This window comes from Nicotiana tabacum, chromosome 10 (genome assembly GCF_000715075.1).
Source record: "Nicotiana tabacum cultivar K326 chromosome 10, ASM71507v2, whole genome shotgun sequence".
Lineage (NCBI taxonomy): Eukaryota > Viridiplantae > Streptophyta > Magnoliopsida > Solanales > Solanaceae > Nicotiana > Nicotiana tabacum.
The window spans coordinates 140,798,683-140,808,715 of record NC_134089.1 but is presented as its reverse complement, the minus strand read 5'-3'; positions in this window follow the sequence as shown (position 1 = coordinate 140,808,715).

The following is a 10,033-nucleotide window of genomic DNA, read 5'->3' as shown; positions in this document are numbered from 1 at the left end:
AGGGTCGACCAAATTTCGGACGCACCCCCGGTCCTGAAAGTTGTGGATTCGAAAAAGTTCTTACAAAGGCCGTTCCCAGAGGAAGTGGCCCCGAAACCCATTCCAAAGAAGTTATCATGCCAGAACTCCAAAAATACAATAGGACCTCAGACTTTAATGAGCACATTACTGCTTACACTTGCACAGTAAAGGGCAACGACATAAAGGATGACGAGATCGAGTCTGTCCTATTGAAGAAGTTTGGGGAAACACTCTCGAAGGGGACAATTATGTGGTATCACAACCTAGCTCCTAGCTCCATAGACTCATTTGCCATGCTAGAATACTCTTTCATAAAAGCACGTGCCGGTGCCATCAAAGTAGCAATGAGGAAATCCAACGTCTTCAAGATCAAGCAAAGGGAGAACAAGATGCTGCAAGAATTCATATCTCGCTTTCAAACGGAATTAATGGAACTACCACCAGTCTCTGATGACTGGGCGGTGCAGGCCTTCTCTCAAGATTTGTACGAGCAAAGCTCGATGGCTTCGAGGCAGCTGAAAGAGAATCTGGTCGAATATCCCACCAACCTGGTTGGATGTCCAAAACCGATACCAATCGAAGATTAGGGTTGAAGACAACCAGCTAGGAGCCCCCTCGGGCTCAATATACCCAAGCAGGCTTCTGGCGAAGGAGCCAAAGCCAAACAAAGAAAGATACCAGCTGTACACCGAAGAGAGGAGGAACGCCCCGAGGTGCAATCCACCTTGCAATGATCGAAGGATAGATCAAGGACAGAAACCTCATGGACTCATCAACAGAGCTGAATTTGGTAGAAACGTGTGGCCAATAGAGGCACCTCGCGTATCAGAGTACAACTTTAATGTCGATGTGTCAGACATCATGTTCGCCATCAGCAAAATCAGAGACGCCAGATGGCCCAGGCCTATGCAATCAGATCCTCCACAAAGGAACTATAATTTAGTAAGAGAATTTCAAAACATGCACGGACACAGGACCGAAGATTTCCGGCAACTCCGGGAAGAAGTGGCCCGGTTACTCAACAATGGCCTTCATTGGGAATTCCTTAGCGACCGAGCCAAAAATCTGTCTCGAGAAAGGGAAACACCCAAAAGGGACAAGGCAGACGAGCCACAACACGTCATCCACATGATCTTCTAATATAACGACCATGAGATGCGCCCTCGGTCGCGTCCATATAAAGGATCGTACCGCGTCATCCAAACGAATACCAAGGATCAAAATCACCATCTCCACTGAGGTATAACCATCTCCCTTTTTATTTTATATTCAATAATTAACCCTTACGTAGGCGCCCGACCGAAGCAGTCAAAGCGCTAACCTAGCTCGAAAACCTTAAGGTTTTAAAGCATCTGTTGCACTCTTTTCCTTCAACCGAGATTTTATGCCGAAAAGGGTTTTACCGGCAAGGTTTTTAACGAGGAAACATCTGCATGCTACCTAAGGAAGACTCAACAAGTATTCAAGGCATCTTTTGCAATCAGCCTCGTGCACTGAGGGACATCCTCCTAGGAGGCCATCCACTCGGAAAAGCCAAGATACGTCAAATGGGGTCGTGATAGGAAAGTAATGTACCAGGCCAAACGATCGAACGAACCGTGTCCATATAGCCGGGCCCCTAACGGTGAAAATCTGTACACTTGTACCAAATAATTGAAGGATATCTTTATCAAAGCATCTCACGCTCCAAAAGAAGCTCGGCACCTCTGCAAAAGTGACTTCTCCGCCGAAAACGTCTCGAACACTCGGGGACTGGCATCAATAATTCAACACTTGAAAGACCTCCGGGTCGGGACTCCAAGCTCGTAAGCCCTCAATGCAGCAACAGGAAAATCACAAAATGTCTCCAAGGTCGAAAGTGCCCCGAATACTCGGGGACTGGCGCCAAAATCTCAAAAAATGCATGACCTCAGGGCCGGGATCTCTGAAATTATAAGCCCTCAATAAGGCAATACAAAGTTTACAAGTAACGGCTTCTAAGCCAAGGTACCCTCGATGACTCGGGGACTATCGCCAATTGCCATTCATTAAAAAACCCGAGGTCATAAGACCCTGAGCGGGTAGACTCGGTCTCGTAAGACCTACATAAGGAAGCAACTATATCTGTAAGACATCAAGCAAGGCATGAACAATGCTTGTACCAAGTATCCAAACCTGTAAGACCTCAAAGGCATGTAAAACTTATAAGACCTTACTAAAGGCATAAACCCGATCTCAAAGTTTCCGCTATATATCAAACATTTAAGACCCCTAAAAATGCATACCCTCGATATATATGCCGAAACTATCTCACTCGGGACTCAAAGGCTCCAGCCGAATAGAAATGACTACGGTCACACGGCTGTACCAGCTAAACTAATGTAACTCGGGGACGGCCGACCATCGCTACAAAATTATAGGCCTTCAATTACTTTGAATCTCCTTCGGAAAGAACTAGTTAAATTGGCTACCCTCGATACATGCAAAAGAGCTTCGACCACATTAGCTTCTAAACATCAGCTTCGAGATACTCAGGCTCAAAGCCAAACCTCCCAAGGTGCTCGATCATCGCACCTAAAAGAGTCAAAGCCCACATAAAAGGTCACATCGACCAAACACGTAAGAGCCATTGTCGTCATCCTAATAAGCCTCAGGGCCACACACATAAAAGGTCGCTTCGACCCAAGGCGTAAGAGCCATTATCGCCAGCCCACACAAACACAAAGCTTGAGGGTTGAATGAGCTCGAGTCGTAACCCGATTCAGAGACTAAACCCAAAATAGTTGACTAAATATGCCTAAGAGCAAGGCGTAAGAGCCATTGTCCCCATCCCACATAAAAGGTCACATCGACCAAGCGCATAAGAGCCTACGAGACAGCCCAACAAGACCTAGGGTTGTATCACAAATCTACGGATTCCTACAACCTCAAAAGTCGATTGATCTTGCTAGAATCTCGGCAAAGAAGAACCCGGAAGATACAAAAATTGTGAGGTTTCCCCCTTGTACATACATGTAATAAAATACAAGCTCTATTTACAGTGTACTGAGAAAGCACTATATACAAAGACAAAGAAAGAAAATAGACGTCCCCCTTAGGGACTACGGCTCGACGGCCCCGTCCTTGCCGTGTTCGGCATCATACAGAAGGAACTTGGCATCATACTCCTCCGCCTTGTCTTGCTCAATCTCTTCTGAAAGATCGAAACCCCTGGCATGAACTTCCTCGAGAGTTTCCCTTCGAGATTTACACTTTACATACGCTTTACTGCTGTCTGCACAACCAAGAGTTCTCCTTAGCTCAGCTCTAGCAGTGTCAGCACTTTTCAAATAGGCCACTGCTCTCTAATCCGCCATGGCGCTGCTCATCACAGCCTCGGCCCGGGCATTCACCACCTCGGTCTTTGCCTTCGAGAGCTCAGAGTCGAGCCTTGCGATCATGTTCGCCCGCGTAGAATCACTCACACGAGCGGTCCGGATTTACATCTCCAGGGTGGAAACTTTAGCCAGTGCACTCTCCTTGGCCACAACTTGGGCATCTACATGGGCTTACAGCTCCTCGAACTCACGTTTGACCCTGCCAACATCGCCGCAAAGTCGTTCTAGCTCCTCCGTTTCGCTCTGTCACTAAAATATCCAAACATTAACCTCCGAATATGAAAGAAGGAGCATACTTCAACATGAAATACAAAATACCTATCTCTCGAGACAGCTCCCGCGATTCCATCTTCGATCCGCCTCACACCGCAAGGATACCAACTCGCTTTCTTTTTTCACGAAAAGAAGCTTAAGGGATTTCTCCCTATCCGAAGCTTTCTACAATCGAGCCTCATAGCGAAGTAGATCGGATTTGATCATGTCAAAGGCCTGCAAAAGAAAATTCAATGAGAAAGGAAGAGTGTGAAGCCGGAATAGTCCTATGCCAGTTACCAAACTTACCATAAAGCCGAGCCGCTGAGGCTTACCAAAGGCCGAGCCAATGTCGGATGGCTTAGTATCCCCCGGAGCGCCTTTATTCAGGAGAAGAATAAGGCACCACATGATCTTCACTCTTTGAAGTGCCATCAGTAGAAACGAGGAATGTTCTTTCTAGAATCGAAGCCTCCGAAACTGAATGATCGGTCAAATCGCCTCTCTTGAGCCATTGAGAAGGACTCGCCCTGCTGCGAGCCTCCTCACACACCGGAGATTCTTTTCGTTTATCATCGACCCTCGACCCCAAGGTCGGCAGTCTCTCCTCCTCCCCAGAGTACTTGGCCTCATCTAGGAAAAATCAAACACCTGTGGAAGCTAAGTTAGTACGCTAAAAAGAAAAGTACCATTCTGGGGAAATAAGCCACCAAGCGCCATCCATGATGCTTTGCCTCCCATCTCCCCTTAGACAGGTCTCGCCACCTATGCTTATCATAGGTCGAACAAGTGGCCAGCTTACGAGACCACTCGGTCAAATTGGGACCTCATTCGGTAACCAAAAAGTCGCTAAAAATATATATGCAGAAAAATGCCGCTAGTGAGCTCGCCTCCGGACAAAGTGATAAAAATATAGGTATGACACTTACGTGTGAAATTCCATTTCTCAGGATAGGGCAGAAACTCTCCAGGAATGATATCGATCGTCCGAGCTCAAATGAATCGGCTCATCCATCCTCGGTCTTCGTTCTCTTCATCGTCAACAGTAGGAGACTGAGTAGATTGACATTGCAGAGTAATCAAACCTCGATAATGCAGCAGCTGATATAACCTCACGAGATGACTGAGGGTAAAGTCGAGCCTGACCTTCTCTGCAAAGTATCTTATCGTCTATACTATCTTCCAAAGGGATGGGTGAGCCAGCGCCAAGGTAACCTGATATCTCTGACAGAACTCAAGCACGACCCGATCGAGGGGGCCCGATGTAAAAGTGTGCGTATACACACTCAAAAACCCCTCGACGTAGGTCATGATGCTATCCTTAGAGGAAGGTACTTGTAGCACCACCCCTTCTCCCCATCCATAGTATTTTCTGATCATTTCGAGGTGCTCTTCCCCTAGTGATGAGATGAACCTCGACGCGTGCTCCCAATGTCCTTGGACGTTGGGAGGTCTCTCCAAAGTAAAGTCTTTCCTTGATACAAAGTACCGCGAGGCCCGCTCACCGGGCACCGGTAGTGTACTACCGACCGGACGCAGAACAAAAGTAGAACTCCCCTCTCCTTTATGGGTGGATATCGACGTAGCAGTTATGACTACGATAGAATAAGAGGAGGAGGGTATAGATCTGGGCAAAAATTTTGAGTTAAAGCGACGAGAGAAATAGCGCAAAACACCAAGTTCTATGAGAGAAATGCTTCCTCAGAGTAGCAAAATCTCCACTTAGGAAGCAAGTGAATGAATATATAGGGGCAAAGCAGCGGTTGCTCGCCTACCCAAAGGGCCAATTAATCCTGGCCATGGTAACGTCACTTTTTCCTTGGGGAAATGTACTGGCGGGACCACCCGGGATAACCCCAAGGCCCCCTTTTATTAAATCACATGAATACTACTACCTCAAGAGAGTTGAGAGGTTTCGAGACCTCGGGGGCTTCATGACATCGCAAGCACCGGCCCCAAAGCATCCATCAACCTAACTTCAATATAGGACCCAATTTCAGGGGTCCCAATTATTCCAATAATGGGCTCCATAGGATTAATATTTCAATTCAAAGATTAGCTCTGCAAGAACAGAAAGATATGAAGTATGGAAAAACTTGGGGCCGAAAAACCCTTTTTCATTGACAGAAATATGTTTACAAGGGACGTCTTTACAAAACTCACTCCCCCGAGAGTACATGCACAGAAAGGAAAAAGGAATAAAGCAAAAGCAACACAAGGCCTACTCTTCATCGCCACTCTCTTCTAAACCATCTCCAGGATCCTCATCTGGAGCGATCAAAAGTGCCAACTTTCTCTCCAACTCTCGAGCATCCATAATTCCAACTGACAGATCGATGCCTTTGACCTTGATCTCCTCCAAGGTTTCTCTCCTCGCCTCCGCCCTAGCATGTTCGATGTCCCAAGCTAGTTTATGCTCGGCCTTTATCGATACATCACAGTCTATTTGATTCACCGTGGCTGCGTCCTACAAGTATATATCAACATTTCCTTCGATCTCGGACTTGGCCGCAACCAGCGTGACAACCTACTTTCGAGTATTTTGGAGAAGATCGTGGGTCGATGCCAACTCTGAGGTAGCCACCTCATTTTGTTCCTTCAACCCGTGGATCTCCTTATCCTTTTGCCCAATCAGCAAATCCCTTTGACCGATTTACGAAGGGAAAAGTAAAACCGTCAGTATCAAATTATGGGAGCGAAGAAAATACCCATGCATAACAAAATACCTGCTCGGCAAGGGTAGTTTTTTCTCGGAGTGCTCCCTCCAAAGTAGCGTGGAGCTCACCTGACTCTTTCTCCTTCCGGGCAGAGCGAGCTTCCGACTTTCGCGGTCTCAAAAACAGCTTCTCAAGTTCCTTCTCATGACATGAAAGCTCCTCGTTAAACCTGGAGAGGACATGATCATAAATCCCCTTACACTACAGCAAAACATAGAGTTAAAACAATGAAGAAAGATGCTCGAGACTAAAGGAAATATACTTAAAGCAGCTATCACCTGCTACATGAACCTCTCCGCCACCTTGAGAGAGCCAGGAGCGTCAAGATCGACGTTCTCGCTAACATCGTCAAGAATATTGCCGTGCGTGCCTCCCCCTTTCAGAGGACCCCTGTCTTTGGCGGCTTTTGCATCTTGAGCATCCCTTATCTCCCCTGACGAGAAATGAGAGCCGAAAATGAAATCATCTATGTCACCAATATCCCCGAGGAGCAACTCCTGCTCTTGGAAATCTTCGGGTCGAGACCCTTCAGGGTCAGCAACAATGGTCCCCCCAGCGGAAACTGCACCAAACTCCTCGAGGGTCTTCGATCTATGGAACCGGCTTGAGTCGGCCATTCCCGATTCAGTAGCCTTCGGTCGAGGCACTTGTGTGGCTCCCGTGCTCGACCTCATCCTCCTACCAGCTGGTACTCATCATCATCATCATCCTCAACGCCGGGACTTGCTCCGGAAGTTGAAGCTGAGGTCCTAGCAACTGCTCGAGGCTCGCGTGACTTAGGTTTATTTGCCACGGGAGGATCGGCAATTGCCTTACCTTTCTATTTCTTGCCCTTTCCGGGCTCCGAAGTCTCCGTCTCACCACCACGGGTGGCCTCATCAGCATATTCTCACCAAGGCTTGCACGAGCGTAGTAACCGTAATTTATTAGCACAAACGATATGGGGAGAAACATAAATCTAAGGCATAGGTGGTAAGGAAGCTTTACCGTGATTCTTGGCCACCCATAGCTTCTTAGCCAGGTCGGTCCAAGATAGAACATGATATAGGAATGCGATGTCAAACCGTTCGATCCACCCCGACAAATCCGAGACCACTTCGGAGTAACAAGCGGTGGTTGCAGGAAACACAAAGAGGTCATTATTTCGGAAGAAAGGAAAGAAGATCACAAAATATGACTAAGGAAAAAATGCTTATGTTGTGTGTTCCACTTCTCTGGGAAAGGCATCCTCCCGACCGGAATTATGTCTGAGGTTTTCACCTGGACAAACCTACTCTTCCACCCTCGGTCCTTCCCCTCGTCGGTGATCGAGAAAAATAATTTTTTGGTCGATGGTGAAGCTTGATCAAACCTTGATAAAATCAAAGGTTGTACAACCTAATCAAATGGTTGAGGGTAAAGGTCTCACCCACAACCCCTTCAGTGAAATGGTGGAGCATCAAGACTATCCTCCAGAAAGAAGGATAGATTTGGCCGAGCGTCACTTGATATTTGTCACAAAAATCGAGGATAACCAGATCTATCTCTAGAGGAGAGGATTCAGAGGAATTGACAGGACCCAAAGTGAATGGGTAAGTATACACGTAAAGGAAGCCAACCTTGTGATTTGTTATATCTTATTCAGGGCTGGGAATCTCCACCTCTACTGCCTCGTTCCATTGGTAGTCAGTCTTTATCGTCTTTATGTTGGTCACAACACTAATGTATCAGGACACGTGTTTGCATCGGCCCGATGTGGATAAGGTGTTATCAATGGTAAATTCCTTCGACATATCAAGCTTGGTAGGAGTACATTTCTCCAAGGTAGGTATCACTTTGGGTTTCCCTTTAGACTTTCAAGATGAAGAGGCAACCTCGTCCTTTCGAGGAACCATCTTGAAGGTTCTGGCCATGATGATGGCGAAATTTCTCTAAGAAAAAAGAAGAAAGGATGCAAGTAGGGATGGGTCTAGCTTTGCAAATCTGGAGTAGTTGGGAAAGTAAGAGTTATCCAACAATTGGTGAATTTATAGTAACCTTGTGGGAAGCAGAAGGGACGAACTAGTAGCGGTTCGTGGGCTTCTCGATAGTCACATTTGACGGCAACCCTTGCGCAGTTTTTGGGCATGGCATTTAATGCTCTGGTAGGCTGATGTCACAATGATGATGCCCTCGGGTTAAAAGCTCATAATCATTTCTCATCGCTCCTCTATAAGAAACGCAGGGACTATTTGTATACGGTGAAATTAGAGGGTCCAATTTCTCATCATCGAGGCACCTGAGAAGGCCGTCTCGAACTCTCGAGGCTACAAGGTTATGTTTGAGTTTCCTCCCTCGAGGTTCGTCGACGCTCGACCTTGGGATAACATTGACCATGGCTATGATAGAGATGGGGAGTTCCCAAGGCACGTGGCCAGGACTGACAGAGCCTAGTGGACTACTCTAAACCCGAATCAGGGCGTCACCTAGCTGTCCCATCCCTATATCTTTGTAATTAATGAATTTTGTACAATGCTGGGATTCCCTCCTATATAAAGGGATCCTTGTCATTTTGTAAACTTCTGTTGATCCAATTTCTCCACACAAAATATACAAGAACATTCTCTTTCGCTCTCTAACATATTCTCTTGATATTATTGCTCCCATTTATTATCTTCGTTATTGTTCATCATTTAATGCTTATCATTGGCCATAAAGAGCCTTCGCTAATTCTATTTTAACTATTAGTCGTATTCCGCCCCCCTCGATAGCTCCCTGCCAAGCTCCGAAATTGACCTCGAGGCCCCGAATCGACAGGCTCGCGGCCCTTATAATTGACCCAATAGTTTGATTATCGCCCTATCCTTAACTATTATTTCGTTTCTAAGTCTTACATACATAGCATTGACTGCTTAACAACTAGCATAAAAATAGATCACGTAATTTTAGAGTACCATAAATAAATTTAATTGTTATTACCATTTTCAGGATAAACATATTTCTTAAGAGTCACGATGTCATATCTACGAGACTGAATTCCCCATATTGGGGTTCACTCTATTTATCTTGCCCAATCTATTGATTTGTTTGTATCCTCTTATCTATCCATAACCATGCTCTTCTTGAATCAACTACTAACTACTCGTTGGCCCATTCTCATATCAATATTCTGCGTAATCTCTCTTGGGTTATTTCCTTTGTCTTAACTTACATCTCTTACTGGCTCCTTATTTATGAATACCATCTCAGGCAGGAACCCTTACTTCATCTCTTTGACATTATGTTTTCATAATGTTGTGGAATCGTAGCATATCTGTAGGATTCAAATAAGTGCAATCTCATTCCTTCCTCATTTTTAATCACATTCTTCCCTTACCATTCCATAGTTACTAGAACCACTTAATTCTAACTTAATGTCACATCACTCCATATTCCCCCTTTAGGGGAGTAATAATATTTAGAATTATCTACCTATAGATGTTTTACCTCTTTGTCTTTGGCATCTTTTCACATCATCGATGACCCTTACTCGCCTTGCGTTAATTATTTTGGACCAAGGATAACAAATTTCCTTAATCGCGAGGGTGTAACTGGCACATATAATCCCTTAAGCTTAACTTTGTTTACCTTTCTTGCTTTAGGAAAGCATCTTCCTGAATGACTTTTAAAGGTTATTCTTTTGTCGTCCATTCTACTATCACCGGAACGCAATCTCTGAATTCTCATGAT